This window comes from Mustela nivalis, assembly GCF_964662115.1.
Source record: "Mustela nivalis genome assembly, chromosome: 8".
NCBI classification, from domain to species: Eukaryota; Metazoa; Chordata; class Mammalia; order Carnivora; family Mustelidae; genus Mustela; species Mustela nivalis.
In genome coordinates, this window is record NC_139027.1 from 85,671,382 (window position 1) to 85,691,087 (window position 19,706).

General features: G+C 37.5%; 1 long non-coding RNA gene across 1 annotated transcript in view; it reads left to right on the forward strand.

The window, feature by feature from the left end:
* The window catches only part of LOC309871121, a 59,264-nt gene that overhangs the window by 20,234 nt on the left and 19,324 nt on the right, over nt 1-19,706 (forward strand). The gene's annotated exons all lie outside the window — the stretch shown is intronic.

Here is a 19,706-nt window from a genome sequence, read left to right on the forward strand (position 1 = left end):
ATATGTATGTATAATATATATGTGAGGGGAGCCTGGGTGACTCAGCCAACTGGGCATCCAACCCTTGATTTTGGCTCAGGTCATGACCTCAGGGTTGTGAGATGAAGTCCTGTATGGTCTCCCTCTCACTCTGTCCCTGCCCCTCCTCTCTCACTCGCACACTCTTTCTTTCATATATATGTATATGAAATCATCTACCTCTATGCGTAGCTATAGCTACATATCACTTAAACATATCTATATACAGATCTGCCAATTGGCCCTCTTTAAAATCTTTGACTCTCTAATACCTTGAGAATAAACAGCTAAAGAACTTTGAAGTGGCGTTCACAGTCTTCCTCTGCTAGTTCAAATTTCATTTTCCAGCCTCATTTTCTACCATTTCTGACAAGTATGCCATTTTTAAAAAAGATTTTGTTTATTTATTTGATATATAGAGAGAAATAGAGAGGGAATACAGGCAGGGGAAACAGAAGAGGGAGAAGCAAGCTTCCCGTGGAACAGGGAACCTGATACAGGACTCGATCCCAGTTTGCTGGGATCATGACCTGAGCCGAAGGTAGACTTTTAATGACTGAGCCACCCAAGCACCCCAAGTATGCCATTTTTATACATACTGGAAAATAACCAAGTTGGATATTCCTGACAAAAAAAAAATCCATTTTCACTGTGTCTTTAGTCTTTCTTTAATTAGACCCATGGTTCTCAAAATGTGAGCAGAATTGCTCAGGATGCCACAGCAAACTCACTGAGATGTTGCAGGGTATTTTAGCGTTTCAGGGGAAGCACAGTAATACTTGATACCTGTAGGATGATGCAATTTGGCAGTCTGGATGAGATTGTGCTACATTGTTATTGCTATATCACATCTCTTTGAAATAGTGTTTCCAGCACTTCTTGTGACTAAAAGGTAAGTACCACGTATAAACTAAGGTGGAACTAGAAGCCAAAGCAGCAGCATTCAATCTGATTCTAAGTTTGAGAAGTTGTGTCGTGCTCAACAGGAATACCCATTATTAAATAATTTTGGATATTTCAGAATGAAGTACATTTTTTTTTGTTTTTTCCTTCAATTTATATGAATTGCTTTTGAAATAGCTATTGTTGTTATCTGTGGTTCCACAATGTCTGTAAACAGTGAATTTGCAAATACTGGATCATTTTTCCAAGAAGAAACACAGGGTTGGTTGCCCCTGATCACAACATTTTCATCAACTGACCAGTTCATGACCTTGTTTACTAGTGTTTTTGTTTAAAGGAATCTTATTTAATATACATTGTTGAGTCCTTAACATTGAACTCACGTCTGGCAACATTATAACACATGCCCAAGGAAGTTTATCTAACACACGTCATTTTTTCTCCACAAGGTACCTCAGAACCTTCCTGTGTTTAGGAACTTTAGTGCTATGCTTGGGGTGTTTTAAACATCAATATTAGCAGCAAAAAAAAAAAAAAAAAAAGCACAGAACTGTGAGAAATATGGTACTTAATAGGCCATGATAAGGACACCTGTTTACAGTATGAGAGTTGAAACAAGAAGGCAGAATGCCACCTTGTTTGACTGAAACAGGGAACATATTATCCAAATTTTGACTCAAAATTTTCACTGCTCTGTGTAGGTCTGCAAATGACCATGACAGTGCCATGAGTATCGATTTGGGGGTGACAAATACATTTGAGCAAGTAGATGAATTTGCAAATATGGAAGCCACAAATAATGAGGATTGACTAAGATGTCAGACTATACAAACTTTGAAAGTCGTTTGTACCTGATTAATGAATACATGAATCAAAACAGATAGACTTTTCTTTTGGCCTACAGGCATCTTGAAAATTTTCTGAGAGGCCCCTGGGTGGGTGAGTCGGGTGAGCTGCTAGCTCTTGGTTTCTGCTCAGGTCTTGATTCCAGGGTCCTGGTATGGAGACCCATGTTGTGCTCTGCACTTACCATGGTCTGCTTGTTCCTCTCCCTCCCACTCTGTTCCTCTCTCTGCACAGGTGCCCTCTCTCTCAAATAAATGAAATCTTAAAAAAAGAAAGAAAGAAAGAAAGAAAATGTCTGAGACACTGTGGGCACTGTAAACTAAGAAATTTTGAGAACATTGGTTTTTTAGTTTTCTTTTCCCCTTCTCAGGTTACTGTCATTTGGTCTTTTTTATCCCAACTTGGTGCTCCCTTCTTATCTGACTCTTCCCTGCCTTAAGTTAGCACCAGGCCCTTTCTCTTTTGGCTCTGATATCACAAGTAGTAAGGGGTGTCGTGATGCCACTTTCCACAGTACAAAGGATCCATCTCTGTCATGAGACCGCTAACTCTGATATCTGGGAAAATATTTCATTCCTTGTCTTTTTCCCCGCCTCAGGCTATGAAGTCCTGGTTTTGCCAATAGTAACAAATAGAATTTTGCCAGATCTTTTTCTAGTTCTCCATTGCTAGACACTGTGAATTGTCTCACTGTCTTTCCCATTTTATTTTCAGTTTCCCTAGGTTTGAAGGAATGAAGGAAGGATCTCATTTATGCTCAAAAATGAATCTTTTCTGTGTTTTAGCCCTTGCTGAGCACTGGCTATCTCAAGCAGCCAGTGCCAAGGAAGCCCCATGGTAGCACCTTCCCTTATCTTAGGGACATCATCCTTCTTCTCCCCAAATGATGCCATTGTCTTTGGAACAAGACAGCATATTGGCCTCTCTATAATCTTGGGATAGGACATTTCTGTTTTTAAAAAGTTTTATCTGAGATATTATTAAGAGAATGAAAGAGAAATTCATAAAATGGGAGAAGACACTTGCAACATTTACAAATAAGCAAGAAATAGATAGGCATGTGTAGAAAATTAAAAAATAGAATTGAACAGGTGCTTCATAAAATGAAATATACAAATGGCCAATAAATCTGAAAACAAGTTCAACTTTCTCAGTAATCAGAGAAATGTGTCTTAAATCTGTAATTATTCTCTACCCCAGAATAACTAACATTGTAAGAGACTGACAATACCAACAACAACAAAAAAAAGAATTTGTGTGGCAGTATCATTTCTTTCTTTTTTTTTTTTTTAAGATTTTATTTATTTATTTGACGGACAGAGATCACAAGTAGGCAGAGAGGCAGGCAGAGAGAGAGAGAGGGAAGCAGGCTAACTGCCGAGCAGAGAGCCCGATGTGGGACTCAATCCCAGGACCCTGAGATCATGACCTGAGCCAAACGCAGTGGCTTAACCCACTGAGCCACCCAGCTGCCCCGATGTTTAAACGATCTTGAATACGCCTTTGTGTGCTTCTTTGCCATCCATCTTTCTCCTCACATCTTTATGCATTTTCTAACCAGATTGTTCTGTTTTCAGTGTTGATTTTTGAGAGTCCTTTGCATAATCTAGACGAGTCCTTTGTCATGCATGTGATGCTAATATTACCTTGTCTCTCTGTCATCTTAACAGGGTCCTTTCCCAAGCAAATTTTGAAATTTTGATTTACTTAAATTTATCATTTTTCTCTTTGGTGGATCATGTTGTTAGTGTAACATATTAGAACTTTTCACTGACCCCTAGGTCCTGAACATTTTTACCCACATTTCTTCTGAAAGTTTAATAATCCTATGGTTTATGCTTAAATCTATTTTAATTTTTGTATAAAGCATGAGGTGGGCCCAAGTTCATGTTTTTGCCCATATTTACCCAGTTACTCCAGAACATTTGTTGAGAAAATTACCCCCTTCTCCTATCAAATTGTTTTCATGTCTTTGTGAAATATTAGTTGGTCATAATTGTATAGGGCTATTTCTGGACTATCAAATCAGAATCTTTGACCTATGTGTTTTTATCAACTCTAATACCACATGATTTTGATTACTGTATTATATAATAACTCTCAAACTTGAGTTAATTCTTCCAACTTAATTTTTCATTTTCAGAATAATTTTAATTAATCTAGTTACTTTACCCTCCCATGTAAATTTTAGAATACTCTTACTCATCTCTTAAAGATTCTTTCTGGGGGTGCCTGGGTGGCTCAGTGGGTTAAGCCACAGCCTTTGGCTCAGGTCATGATCTCAGGGTCCTGGGATGGAGTCCCAGAGAGCATTGGGCTCTCTGCTCAGCAGGGAGCCTGCTTCCTCCTCTTTCTCTCTCTCTGCCTGCCTCTCTGCCTACTTGTAATCTCTGTCTATCAAATAAAATAAATAAAATATTTAAAAAAAAAGATTCTTTCTGAAATTTTGATGGGAATTTTGTTAAAACTGGTCACCAGTTTGGGAGGAATTGACTTCTTTAGTATGTTGAGACTTCTGTAAGTCTATGAATCTGGTATGTCCCTCCATTTATTTATATCTTCTTTTCATTTCTTTATTCAACATTTTGTAGTTTTCAATACAAGTGTTGTTATTCCTCAGAAATTCATTTTTAAAATATCAGTTTCCATGTGTTTGTTGTTAATATATAGATATATAACAGATTTTTGGATGTTGCTCTTTTCTATGTTAGTGTATATCTTTCACTCTTGCCACAGCTTTAGCTGCATGTCATGAATTTTGGTATTTTGTAGATTCATTTTCATTCAGTTCAGCATATTTTTTATTTCCCTTGAGATTTCCTCTTGACTAATGGATTATTTGGAAAACAGTTTTTTAGTTTCTATGTTTTGATAATATCTCTGTTATCTTCTTCTTATTGATTTCTGGTTTGATCCCATTGTAGTCAGAGAACCTGGTCTTCATGATCTTAATTCTTTTAGGTTTGTTGCAGTTGGTTTTATATTCCAGGATATGGTATACCTTGGTATATGTTCCTTGGCTGTTTGAAAATAATGTTTTGCTATTGTCAGGTAAAGTGTTTTAAAATATCAATTAGATTCTATTGGTTGATGAAGTAGTTGACTTCTTCAATGTCCTTATTGACTTTCTCCTTAGCTGTTCTGTCAGTTGGAGAGAGAGGTGTTGAAGTTACCAACTGTAACTGTGGATTGCTCTGTTTCTCCTTTCTTTTACCTCACACACATTTTGTAGCTCTGTTGTTTGGTTCACACACATTTAGGATTGTTATGTCTTCTTGATGGACTAAACTTGTTTTCATTATGTGATATTCCTCTCAGTTTCTGATTATTTTCTTTGCTCTGAAAGCTATCTCATCTGATATTAATAGAGCCAACTTTCCTGTCTTTTGATTAATATTTGCATATATAATATTTATTTATACTATTATATATAATATAATATATATTTTATTTTATGTATTATTATATTAAGTATATAATATTTCATCCATTTACTTTCAAACAATGTATGCCATCCTATTTGAAATGAGTTTCTTGAAGAAAGCATATTCTTGGGTAATGTTTTAATCCACTCAGCCAATCTCTGACTTTCAAAAGTCATTTACATTTAATGAAATGATTACATGTTAAAATTTAAGTCTGACATTTTCTATTTTGTTTTTGACTGATTATCTCTGTTTTTCACTTCTGGTTCTCTTTTACTTTCTGTGAGCTATCAACACTTTTTAATAATTCTATTTTCATTTGCGTATAGTGTTTTTGAGTTTATCTCATTTATAACTTAATTTGTAGTTGCTATAGATGTTATATAACAGGTACATACTTATCAAATTCTACTGGTATCAGTATTTTATTAGTATAAGTGAAGTGTAGAAACTACTTCCTTTTACATCTATATATTTCCCCATTTATAATTGTCTTAAATATTTCCTTTACACCTATTGCAAACCACACTAGGGAGGATTATAATTTTTGCTTCCCCTATCAAATATGGTTTAGAAACCTCAAGAAGAGAAAGAAATCCTATTGTAGTTAACCTAATTTTTGCTTTTACTGTTTTTTGTTTTTTTTTTTTTTTGGTCTGTCCTGATGTTCAAGATTCTGTTTCTTTGTTTGCTTGTTTGTTTAAATATTTTTCTTTCCATTTGGAGAACTTCTGTTAGCATTTTTTTTTTCAGCATAAATATGCTGGTGACAAATTTTCTTAACATTCATTTTTGTGTGAAAGTCTGGATGTCCCCTTCATTCCTGAAGAATAGTTTCACTAGATACAGAATTATAGACTCACAGTTCCTTTTTAAAAAGCATTTGAAAAATTGTTGTGCCATGTCCTTTTGACCTCCGTGGTTCTGATCAGAAATTCTGTCATCTGAAAAAAAAAAAGAAAATAAATTTTGTCATTTGAATTGTTTGCCCCTGTTGATAATATGTCATTTCTCTCTGAGTGCTTTTAAGATTTTTTTCCCCGTTTTTAGTTTTCAAAATTTGCCTGTGTATCTTAAGATAATTTTTTTTTGGTTTTTATGCTGTTTGAAGATTGCTCACTTCTTTAATTGTAGTTTTGTACTTTTGCCAAATTTAGCAAGTTTTTCGTCATTATTTCTTTGAATATTTTTCCATCCCCATCTCTTTTCTGATCTCTTTCTGGGATTTTAATGTCATAAAAGTTTGATCTTTTATTATAATTCCACATGTTCCTGGGCCTCTATTCAATCTCCTTCTTCTTCGGTGTATATTTTTCTCTGTGTTGCAGATTTGGTAAGCTTTTTTGTTTTAAGTTCACTTATTCTTTCTTCTTTCCTCTTCATTTTAATATTGAACCCATCACTCAGCTTTTCATTTTGACTATTGTAGTTTTTAGTTCTAAACTTCTTATTTGATTCTTCTTATATCCTCTATATATTTTCCAAGATTTTCTATGTTTTAACTTTGTTTCAGGTTTTCATATTTGATCATTGAAGCATTTTTATGATGGCTGCTTTAAACACTTGTCAGATAATTAGACCATCTATGTCATCTTACTGTTGGCATCTATTGATTTTCTTTTCTCATTTAGTTTAAGATATTCCTAATGTTTTATATGACAAGTGATTTTTTTTTTTTCTTGAAACCCAGATATTTTAGATATTATAGGACTCAAGATCTTATTTAACTCTTGCATTTTGGAAGGGTTCTTCTGACACTACTCCAGTGGGGGAAAGGGAATCCCACCTTTTTTCTCTTAGGTTGGGGTAAAAGTCTTATTTCTCCCCTTGACCTCTGTGGGGACAGGTGGGACTCCTTGGTATTTCTGGGTTGGAAATAAGCCTCTGCTGATACCACCTTGGCAGCCTGGTGTACTTTCTTTTCTTACATTTTAATAATGATAGATCTAAAATTATTCTGTCAATAATCAAATCATAAGCCAAGAAGGAAACTATGTATTTAGATCTGATAACTGTTCAGGTTGGTTCATTTTGAGAGGGTAAGATAGCACTCCTGTCAGGAAAGACCTTTGTGAATGTAAAGCCAGCAGTCATTTAGGCAGAGGAAAGTTCTGGTTATAGCTAACTCTGCTAGTTGTTTTAGTTTGGTTTAGTTTAGTTTGAGACAAATGCAAGTTTGTTTGAAGGTGCTCCAAGGAAACATCTGTAGGAGGAGGAGTGGGGGAGGGGAAGAAAAAAAGGACTGTAAGTGGAGGCAGCCAATAAAGAGTGCCTTGTGAAGCAAATAACCAGCGTGGGCACTCTGAGCTCAGTCCTGCTGGGGTGCTGTGGGCACCAGCATAATACACACAGCTCAGGGTGTGAGGGAGCTGGAATTGTATCCATCAGCTCCTGTCAGTCTCTGCTCAAGGGCTGCCTGGAGTGTGGGAGGGGGTGGGAGGGGGCGTTCATTTTTTGATGTTGGCCAAGAGGCCTCCAGCTGTCACAGAAAGTCCCCAGCACAGAGATTAAATGATGGCGGTTGGAAGTCATCCTGGTGCACTAGTGTGACAAGGCTTGATGGAGAATGGCAGAACACCAACAGTATCAGCAACACTAACTAAGCTGTTAACTACAAGTTATCTGTAATTCTCAACTAGCACATTTTGGTACTTGGATGAAAAAAAAAAAGGGGGATCCCTTAGCTGGAGACTTCTCTCCTAACTTTTTCTTTATAGGTTGCAGGAATGCTATTCAGGAGGGGAACTTATTCTCCTTGTGTCTTGTTTTGCATCTTCACTGCTTTTTTAAAAGAACTTACCCTATTTCAGCCTTCTTGAAAAAGCAGTCATCAGTGTTCTCTACTGACCCTGAATCTCATCTCTCTAAGATAGTTTCGGGCAAATCCAGGATGAGAGGTTAGCAATTGAGTGTGGTGTCATTCCAGCTTGAGTTATACTCTTACCAGGGAAATGAATGAGCTTCTAATGGGCAATTCTGTTACCAGAGCCTCCAAGAGAGCCTGCCTCTGGTAGAGTTGGAGGGCGATGCCAGCTGCCCTTTTCTCAGCCTTGATAAGACACAATAGCTTGCAGGTGTTCTGGAACCAGTTCGCCTCTGGCTTCAGCTTAAGGAGGAGCACCCCTCTGAAGGTTTGGTTTGGAAGGGAGCCATGTGAACGAACACATTAATTCTAGGCCTGGTGTTCCAATGCAGATGCCTGGGAAGAAGAGGTCTGCCATTTCCTGAGCCACTGAATGCTTTGGGGGGAAAATAATTTAGTGCTTTGATTCTTCATCAGTCAGGAAATCAGAAATAATATTGAACTGTCTCAGTGGGGCATTGTAAGAATCAATTGAAAATATAATTGTTTAGTTTTCCCTATAATCACATAGGATGCTTTCCTTGCTGGGACCCTAAGATGCTTTATAAGAAGGAAGTGTCACTTCTGCTCTTTGGCTCTTTGAACCTTGGAGAGATGAAAAAATATGAAGAAACTAATTTAAATGAATGGAGGAGATCATATCCTTTATTTCCTGAAGAATGATAGCAATTTTATCCTTTCCTCATGTTTTTATCTAGGCTCAAAATCTAAGAATATGGAATCAAACAATGAAAACCCTCTTAAATGCCTTAAATGTACCTGTCAAAATACTCACATGGTTAGAAGCATCCCACCCCACATAAGAAATATGAAATGTATTTGAAGATAAAGATTCCCTTTTGAATGATATTTCTCTGTCACTTCTAGTGGCAGTTAAAAATGACTTTGCTTTGACTTAGGAAATAGGATTTAAAGCCAGTCTGTGAAATCAGGCCAGGACTTTCCCCAAATTTGGCTTAGCTTGAAAGAAAATGTTTTTGGACAAACCCCAAAGCATTTTGTTTAACATTCTTTTAATGTCAGACCATGAATTAACATGAACAAGAAATTGGTTTTAGGTGTATACCTCCTATAGCCAAAGTTTTGAATGAGTCAGCAAACTGTATTCTCTATTTAGCATTTGTATTAGTTTCTTAGGTCTGCTGTAACAAATTACCATAAATGTGACGGGTTACAACGACAACAACAAAAAAATGTATTCTTTCACAGTTTTGGAGACCAAAAGCCAAGAATTGAGGTCTTGGTAGGGTTGTCTCTCTGCTGAAGGTTCTAGGGGGAAACCTCCCTCACCGCTCCCAGCTTCTGGGAGTTCTAGGCCTTCCTTTATTTGTGGCTGCGTCGCCTCACTCTTTGCCTCCACCTTCCCATGGCCCGATTCCCTGTTTTTCTCTTCTGGGACACTGAAGACAGTTCTCAGTTAGAGATTCTAGTGGAAGCGGGTGGTTACTAGAGAAAGAGTGAGAGAATGTTTCCTTAGCTGATCTAAAACCAAACTTTCAAAATCGATCTTCTCCACATTTCCACATATTTCCTTGGTATGTCTAGACAGCCTGACACGTAATTCCTTTTTATGACTGTAGACACTCCAGGCCACCTGGGGTTGCTACCACTTCGTGCTCAAATGGACTAACTCTGATGCCATGCGCGCAAACAAACTTTTGATGATTGGGCTTCCCATGCAGTTTGCCCACTGGGAGAGAATTCAACAGCGGGCCTGAAATAATTTTATGGTCTGCTTGGCTGTAAATGTAAGAGCTGGTCTTCTGTTTGCATGCTTTTCTGTCTTGTGAGCTTTCCAAGGGAGAACCAACATCCCCAGTTCTGGTCAAATTTCAGGAGTCATGCTTCTCACTTCCATTTACGATTTTTGAGGATTAATTTAATTTGAGTCCTTCCTGTTCTATCAAAGATGGCTGAGACTTTAGAGTCAGACTGTATATACACAGCCACTCTGGGTCAACTCCTGTACCCACTAACAGTGATGGCAGGGGGAGTTTTGTGTGGGGTGGGAAAATATCTTAAAAGATGTGTCTTCTACCTGCATATCCCTATTTTCTCTGCTTATAAATATTCCTTTTTCAAAAGAAGTGCAAGGGAAAAATGGCCTGAAAGATTTTTTTTTTTTTAATTATGTTCAGTTAGCCAACATAGAGTATAGTACATTATTAGTTTTTCTATAGTGTTCAATGATTCATTAGTTGTGTTGTGCTCATCACAACATGTGCCCTCCTTAATATCTATCACCTGGTTACCCCATCCCCCTACTCCCCACCCATATGTTAATGTCAGTTTTTTTTCTGGAGTCCAGTGTTTCTCATGGCCTGAAATATTTTAAAAAGTGGATTGTGAAAAAAATTCAGTGGCTCCTGATACATTTTACCTCTGAAAAACTTGCACAATGAATATTTTATGATTGTTAATATTACTATATTTACATATATAATATAATAATATATTATGTATAATATTATATTATTTTGTAATAATTATGTATTCATATATAATGCTGCTTCAACTTCATAGTAAACTTTGTGAAGACTGTGAGGATTATGTCTTAATAATAGCTGTTTTTAGGGTGCCTGGATGGCTCCGTGGGTTAAAGCCTCTGCCTTTGGCTTAGGTCATGGTCTCAGGGTCCTGGGATCAAACCCCACATTAGGCTCTCTGTTCAGTGGAGAGCCTGCTTCCTCCTCTCTCTCTCTGCCTGCCTCTCTGCTTACTTGTGATCTCTGTCTGCCAAATAAATAAATAAAATCTTTAAAAAAATAGTATCTGTTTTTAGTTTCTGGCACACACAAAACTCAACCAAGTTTGCTAAGTTTGTTACTCCAGATAAGTGGTAAATGGTACCCAACAGACCAACAGAACTTTTTGTGAAGACGGAAATATCCTTTATCCATGTTGCCTGACAAAGTGGATACCAGACATTAGTGTCTACTGAATGTTTGGGAAATGGCCAGTGTGATTATGGAAGTGAACTTTGTATTTTATTTATTCTTAATTAATATAAATTTAAATCGAAATGGTCACATATAAGGGTGTCTGTGTGGCTCTGTTTGTTAAGAGTCTTACTCATGATTTTGGCTCAGGTTGTGATCTCAGGGTCATGAGATTGAGCTCCATGTCAGACTCTGTGCTCAGCATGGAGTCTGCTTGGGATTCTCTCTCTCTATCAAATAATAAATAAATAAAATCTTAAAGAAAAGAAGTGACCACATATAAAATAAGAAGAAAGAGGATATTAATGAATAATAAAAGCAATAGAAATGGAATTTTTCTTTAGTACTTTGTGGGAGAGATGATATGCTCCTAATCCCACACTAGCTGGTCTGAAACCCCACTTGTTGATTTCTTGCTAACAAATTTTTTCAGTCATCAAGGTTTCTTATGTTTCCAGGGATCTTCTCTAGCCCCAGCAATATAGATCTTGACTGACCTAATCCAGAGATTTTTGACTTTGACAGCACAGTAGTATCTCTTGGGGAACTTTCAAGCATTTGGATGCTCAGAATTCATACAAGGCCAATGAAATTAGAATCACTGGGGATGAGACTCAGGCTTCAGTATTGTTTAGTTCTCCGGGCCTATGCTAATTTTATGTGTCAACTCAGAGGGTGTTTTTCAGTTGGATTAACATTTACATTGATAAACTTCAAATAAGCAGATTGCTCTCCATTTTGTGGGTGAGCCACACCAATCAGCTGAATGGCCAAACCAAACAAAACAATTCAACACACACACATAAAACTGGCTTCCCCAGCAATAGAAAATTCTCCAGAAGACTGCCTTCAAACAGGAACTGCACCATTAGTACTTCTGGGTCTCCAGTCTGCCAGCCCACATGGCAGAATTTGAATTTCTAGCCTCCATAATCTCATGAGTCAGTTGCAGTCTCAGGAAAATCACATCTTTTGGTGCTGTATCTCTGGAGAATGATGACTAATACAGATTTTGGTACAGAGAGGTTCTAGAGGAACAAAATCTTAAGGATAAATCTTCAGAATTTATTCTGGGATTTCTGGAATTAGCTCTGTAATCTGACTAGATTTAAAGACAATGATGACTTGATTTCAAGTACTAAATAGAACACAGTCCATAGCAAGATCTGACAGTAGAGATCCTCAAGATATCACCACTGGATACTCCTAATCAAGCAGTTATAAGAAGCAAGGATCCGGGTGACTATGCATATGTTATTTTTGAACACTTTCTATCATCAAATGCATTAGTATAATGGTATAGGCTGGTTGCTCCTAGTGTTGCTGGACAAAGTGGGAAGAGAAAAGAATAAGCCCAAGGACTTGGATCCCAAATTAAGCATGGCATCAATGACCCAAGAGCTTCCACGTCTTTGCTGAAGGAGGAAAGTTACTTCCTGTAACCACTGGGCAGACTGCTAAAAACCAAACTCAAAATTTCATTGTGCAAGTTTTCTGAGTTACAGAACCTTTTAGGATGTCTAGGGTTAAAGTGAGGGCATTAATTGAGAAAGAACAGGGTCCTAGAAGTTGGAATGGGGATGTGACAAGACCCAAATGAAACTGGAGACAAAGCCTGTGAATTCTGGTGAACCTTCTTTGTCAGTAGAAGCAGGCTCTCCATCTCTATCTGAAGGGATTGATCCTGCATTGCCTAGGGACACTGCACTGGCCTCCCTTGAGATAGTTGCCATCTAAGACACTGCCAATTTTCCTCAGGGCCCACTTTAGCACCCTCTATGCTTCTAGACCTATAACTAGACTTGAGTTGCAGCAGGCCTCTAAAAGTGAGGTACAAAGTATGACCCATGGGAAGATGTGCTGTATTCTAAGGGTTGAGTTAGCTAATTTATGCAGACACAAAATCCAAGGAATATGTGTGGGGATGGATATGGGTGTGGGATAATAGTTAAAGGAGCATTAATTTTTTCTTACTGGAATAGACATTTACTCTGGGTATGGATTTGCTTTCCCTTTGCACATTGTTTCTGCCAAAACTATCATCTGTGAACTTATAGAATGCCTTATCCATCATCTTACTTTTCCACACAGCATCACTTCTGATCAAGGAGCTCATTGCACAGCAAATGAAGTGTGGCCATGGGCCCATGCTCATGGTCTTTCCATGTTCCCCACCGTCCTGAAATAGCTGGCTAGAAAAAATGGTGGAATGACCTTTGAAAATTTGTTTATACTGTCAACGACGTGGAAATACCTTGCCAAGCTGAGACAAGGTTCTCGAGGAGGCTCTGTGTGCTCTAAATCAGCCTCTAATAGATGGTGGTGTTTCTTCCATAGCCAGAATTCATGGGTCCAGGAATCGAGGGGTGGAAATGTGAGAGGTATCACTCACTGTTACTTCTATTGTCTCACTAGCAAAATTTTTGTTTTCCATCCCTGTGATCTTAGGTTCTGCTGACGTAGAGGACTTATTTCTAAATTTTTTTTCTAAGATTTTATTTTTAAGTAATCTCTGCAACCAACATGGGGCGCAAACTAATAAGATTGTGATAGAGAATCACATGGTCTACTGACTGAACCTGCCAGGCAGGTTAAAAGGATTTAATTCTAAAGGGAAGAATGTTTCCTCCGGGAGGCACAGCAATGATTCAATTGAACTGGAAGTTCAGACTGCTACCCAGGCATTTGGAAATCCTTAAATTTCTGATTTAACTTGCTAAGAAGGAAGGGAGTTACAGTGCTGGCTGCAGTGACTGATCTTGATAGGGAAATTAGACTGTTATTCCACAGTAAAGGTAAGGAAGAGTGTGTCTGGAATACAGGAGATCTTTTAGGAATCTCTAAATATCACTGTGCTCTGTGATTAAAGTCATGGATAACTACAACAACACAATTCAAGCAGGACTAATAATGGCCCAGACTTTTTAGAGATGAAAGTTTGGGTCATCCCACTGGGTAAAGAACCACAACTGGGTAAAGTGCTTGATGAAGGCAAAGAGAATATAGAGTGAGTGGTAGAAGAAGGTAGTTACAGATATCAGCTGAGACCATGTGACCATGTACAGAACAAGAGATGTAACTGTCATGAGTATTTCCTCCTTCTTATTTTATGAATGTGTGTTTGCCTGTTAAACAAATAACTTTGTTTTCTTGCCTGCCTTATTCCCTTTTTATGTAACTATGTTACACTGATTTTCTATCACATTATTTAAATATTGTAGCATGACATCATAGTGCTTTAGTTATGGCATATCAGAGAGAAGGGTAAATATCATGCAAGGGCTTAGTATCCTCTCTGGGGAAAGAATTTTGTGAGTTCTTGGTTATTGCAGGAATGTTAAGTGGAAGTAAGATCTTGTTGGTGTCTCTACTTGGAGATTAACACTGGTTTAAAGAGGGTCAAGTTGATAGGAGGTTAACTCTTGATGGTTAATTTTATGTGTCAGCTTGGAGGGTGTTTGGGGATGAGATTAACTTTTAAATCAGTGAACTTTGAATAAGCAGATTGCTCCCCATAACGTGGGTGGGTCTCATCCAATCAGATGAAGGCTTGAATAGAACCAAAAGAACTGCCTCTCCAAGCAAGGGGAAATTCTCCCTCAGAAGACTTTGGACTGGAAGTGTACCACCTTGGGTCTCCAGTCTGCTGACCCATACTGCAGATTTTGCACTCACTGACCTCCATAAATATGTAACCCTATTCCTTATTACACACACACAGGCATGCACACCTGTGCACACATGCACACACATCCCTCTCATTGATTTTGTTTCTCTGGGGACCTTGACCTGACAAATCCACCAGGTGATTCCAGTGGTGAAAGGAGTTTGAAAATCAATAGCCAAAACCAATTAGAGTTATTCCATTCCTCTTAGCAGAGATTGCTCTAAGAATGCAAATAACAATAATTGCAAAATGCAAAACTATAAAGTTTCCCAAGAATAACAATGCAGAAATTTTATTTGGCTTTGTGTTGAGTGATGGTTTTTAATTTTTTATTATTTTTTAAAGATTTTATTTATTTATTTGAGAGACAGAGAGTGAGCAAGAAAGAACATGAGCAGGGGGAGGAGCAGAAGGAGAGGGAGAAGCAGACTCCCTTCTGAGCAGGGAGCCAGAGAGGTTTGGGTCCCAGGACCCCAAGATCATGACCTGAGCTGAAGGCAGATGCTTAACCAGCTGAGCCCTCCCAGGTACCCTTGGTGATGATTTTTTAGATACAACACTAAAAGCATGATCCATGAAAGAAAAAAATTAATAAGTTGGACTTCATTAAAATTGAAATCTTCAGGATTCTCTCTCTGCAAAGAGAATGTAAAGATATTCATTGCCTGAGAGAAAATCTTTGCAGAAACATATCTGATAAAGGATTGGTATCCAAAATATTCAAAGAACTTTAAAAATTCAATAAGACAACAGAGAATCCAATTAAAAAATGGGTCAAAGGTCTGAACAGAATTCATCATTGGTGGTAGTGGGTGTGTGTATGTTGGCAGGGGGGAAGTTCTTGTCTCTTAAAGGGTTTTCTTCCTTATTAAAGTGATGCAAATCAAGATGACTATTTGCCCATGTCTTGGATATTGCTACATGAAGATGAGATGTTCAGAACTTGAATGTTCAGAACTTCTAGTCACCTTGCAGCCATGAGGAGACAACTGTTGTAAATTGCATTGTGCTTTTAATTTTAAATTCCAATAATTTATTGTTGGTATATGAACAATTGACTTTTTAAAAAATTTTTAAAATTTATTTTTATTTTTCTCACCACAGAACATACCCTTCCAATATACATCACCTAGCCACATCATCCCTCCCACCCCCCTCCCCTCCAGCAACCCTTAGTTTGTTTCCTGAGATTAAGAGTTTCTTATGGTTTGTCTCCCTCTCTGGTATCATGTTGTTTCATTTTTCCATCCCTTTCCCTATGATCCTCTGTCTTATTTCTCAAATTCCTCATATCAGTGAGATTATATGAAAATTGTCTTTCTCTGATTGACTTATTTCACTTAACATTATACTCTCTAGTTCTGTCCATGTCATTGCAAATTTCAATACTTTGTTTTTCTGATGGCCACATAATATTCCATTGTATGTATATGTGTGTGTGTGTGTGTGTGTGTGTGTGTGTGTGTATGTATCACATTTTCTTTATTCATTCTTGTTGATAGACATCTAGGTTCTTTCCATAGTTTGGCTATTATGGACATTGCTGCTATAAACATTTGGGTGCACATGCCCCTTTAGGTCCTTACATTTTTATCTTTAGGGTAAATACCCCGTAGTGCAATTGCTGGGTCATAGGGTAGGTCTATTTTCAACCTTTTAAAGATTCTTTGATTTTTTAAAGATTTTATTTATTTATTTGACAGAGAGATCACAAGTAGGCAGAGAGGCAGGCAGAGAGAGAGAGAGAGAGAGAGGAGGAAGCAGGCTCCCTGCTGAGCAGAGAGCTCAATGCGGGACTCGATCCCAGGACCCTGAGATCATGACCCGAGCCGAAGGCAGCGGCCTAACCCACTGAGCCACCCAGGTGCCCCTAAAGATTCTTTATACTATTTTACAGAGTGGCTGCACCAGCTTGCATTCCCACCAACAGAGTAGGAGGGTGCCCCTTTCCCTGCATCCTCACCAACACCTGTCATTTCCTGACTGGTTAATTTTAGCCATTCTGACTGATGTAAGGTGGTATCTCACTGTGGTTTTGATTTGTAATTCCTTGATGCTGAGTGATGTTAAGCACTTTTTCATGTGTCTGTTGGCCATTTGGATGTCTTCTTTGCAAAAATTTCTGGTCATGTCTTCTGCTCATTTCTTGATTGGATTATTTGTTCTTTGCATGTTGAGTTTGATAAGTTTTTTATAGATTTTGGATACTAGCCCTTTATCTGATATGTCATTTGCAAATATCTTCTCCCATTCTGTCAGTTGTCTTTTGGTTTTGTTGACTGTTTCCTTTGCTGTGCAAAAGCTTTTGATCTTGATAAAATCCCAATAGTTCATTTTTGCCCTTGCTTCCCTTGCCTTTGACGATGTTCCTAGGAAGATGTTGCTGTGGCTGAGGTCGAAGAGGTTGCTGCCTGTGTTCTCTTCGAGGATTTTGATGGATTCCTTTCTCTCATTGAGGACTTTCATCCATTTTGAGGCTATTTTTGTGTGTGGTGTAAGGAAATGGTCCAGTTTCATTTTTCTGTATGTGGCTGTCCAATTTTCCCAACACCATTTGTTGAAGAGACTATCTTTTCTCCATTGGATATTCTTTCCATCTTTGTTGAAGATTAGATAACCATAGAGTTGAGGGTCCATTTTTGGGCTCTCTGTTCTGTTCTATTGATCTATGTGTCTGTTTTTGTGCCAGTACCATGCTGTCTTGATGATGACAGCTTTGTAATATAGCTTGAAGTCTTTGATGCCACCAACTTTGGTTTTCTTTTTCATCATTCCTCTGGCTATTAGGGGTCCTTTTCTGGTTCTATAGAAATTTTAAGATTACTTGTTCAATTTCTTTGAAAAAAGTTGATGGTATTTTGAAAGAAATTGCATTAAATGTTTAGATTGCTCTAGATAGCATAGACTTTTTTACATATTTGTTCTTCCAATCCATGAGCATGGAATGTTTTTCCATTTCTTTGTGTCATCCTCAATTTCTTTCATGAGTACTCTACAGTTTTCTGAGAACAGATTTTTTGGCTCTTTGGTTAGATTTATTCATAGGTATCTTATGGCTTAGGGTGCAACTGTAAATGGAATCGACTTCTTAATTTCTCTTTCTTCTGTCTTGTTGGTGTATAGAAATGCAGCTGATTTCTGATTTTATATCTTGACACTTTACTAATTCACCTATGAGTTCTAGCAGTTTTGCAGTGGAGTCTTTTGGGCTTTCCACATGAAGTATGCTATCATCTGCAAAGAGTGAGAGTTTGACTTCTTCTTTGCCGATTTGGATGCTTTTATTTCTTTTTGTTGTCTTATTGCCAAGGCTAGGACTTCTAGTACTTTGTTGAATAATAGTGGTGATAGTGGACAGCCCTGCTGTGTTGCTGACCTTAGGGGAAAAGCTCTCACTTTTCCTCCATTAAGAATGATTTTCACCATGGGTTTTTCATAGATGGCTTTTATGATATTGAAGTATGTACTCTCTATCCCTACACTGTGAAGAGTTTTGATCAAAAAAGGGTGCCATACTTTGTCAAATGCTTTTTCAGCATCTATTGAGATTATCATGGTTCTTGTTTTTTTCTTTCATTAATGTATGGTATCACATTGAGTGATTTGCTGATGTTGAACCAAACTTACAGCCCAGGAATAAATCCTACTTTGTCCTGGTGAATAATTCTTTTAAAGTATTCAGTCAATCCTATTGACTAGTATTTTGGTGAGAATTTTTGCATCTATGTTCATCAGGGATATTGGTCTGTAATTCTGCTTTTTGATAAGTCTTTTTCTGGTCTTGAGATCAGGGTAATGCTGGCCTCATAAAATGAGTTTGGAAGTTTTCCTCCCATTTCTTTCTTTCTTTCTTTTTTTTTTTGGAACAGTTTCAGGAGAATAAGAATTAGTTCTTCTTTAAATGTTTGGTAGAATTCCCCCAGGAAGCCATCTGGTCCTGGGCTCTTGTTTGTTGGGAGATTTTTGATGACTGTTTCAATCTCCTAATGGTTATGGGTCTGTCAGGTTTTCTATTTCTTCCTGGTTCAGTTGTGGTAGTTTATACATCTCTAGGAATGCATCCATTTCTTCCAGATTGTCAAATTTGCTAGTGTATATTTGCTCATATTATGTTCTTATAACTGTTTGTATATCTTTGGTGTTGGTTGTGATCTATCCTCTTTCATTCATGATTTTATTCATTTGTGTCCTTTCTCTTTTCTTTTTGATAAGTCTGGCCAGGGGTTTATCAATCTTATTAATTTTTTCAAAGAACTAGATCCCAGTTTTGCTGATCTGTCCTACTGTTTTTTGTTTGTTTGTTCGTTTGTTTCTATTTCATTGATTTCTGCTCTGATTTTTATTATTTCTTTTCTCCTGGTGGGTTTAAGCTTTATTTACTGTTCTTTCTCCTACTCCTGTAGGTGTAGGGTGAGGCTGGGTATTAGACACCTTTCTTGTTTCTTGAGAAAGACTTGTATTGCTATATATTTTCCTTTCAGGACCACCTTCCCTGCATCCCAAAGATTTTGAACAGCTGTGTTTTCATTTTCATGTGTTTCCATGAATTTTTGTTTAAATTCTTTAATTTCCCAATAGTCTGGTTTATCCTATTCATTCTTTAGTAGGAATCTCTTTAGCCTCTATGTGTTTGCATCTTTTCCAACTTTCCTCTTGTGATTGAGTTCTAGTTTCAAAGCATTGTGGTCTGAAAATATGCAGGAAATGATTCCAATCTTTTGGTACCTGATTTGTGGCCCAGGATATGCTCTATACTGGAGAATGTTCCAGGTGCACTAGAGAAGAATGTGTATTCGGTTGCTTTGGGATGGAATGTTCTGAATATATCTGTGATGTCCATGTGGTTCAGTGTGTCATTTAAAGCCTTTATTTCCTTGTTCATCTTTTGCTTAGATGATCTGTCCATTTCAGTGAGGGTGGTGTTAAAGTCCCCTACTATTATTGTATTATTGTCAATGTGTTTCTTTGATTTTGTTATTAATTGGTTTATATAGCTTATTAATTGGTTTTTAATAGTTTATATTAATTGGTATATATGGTTATAA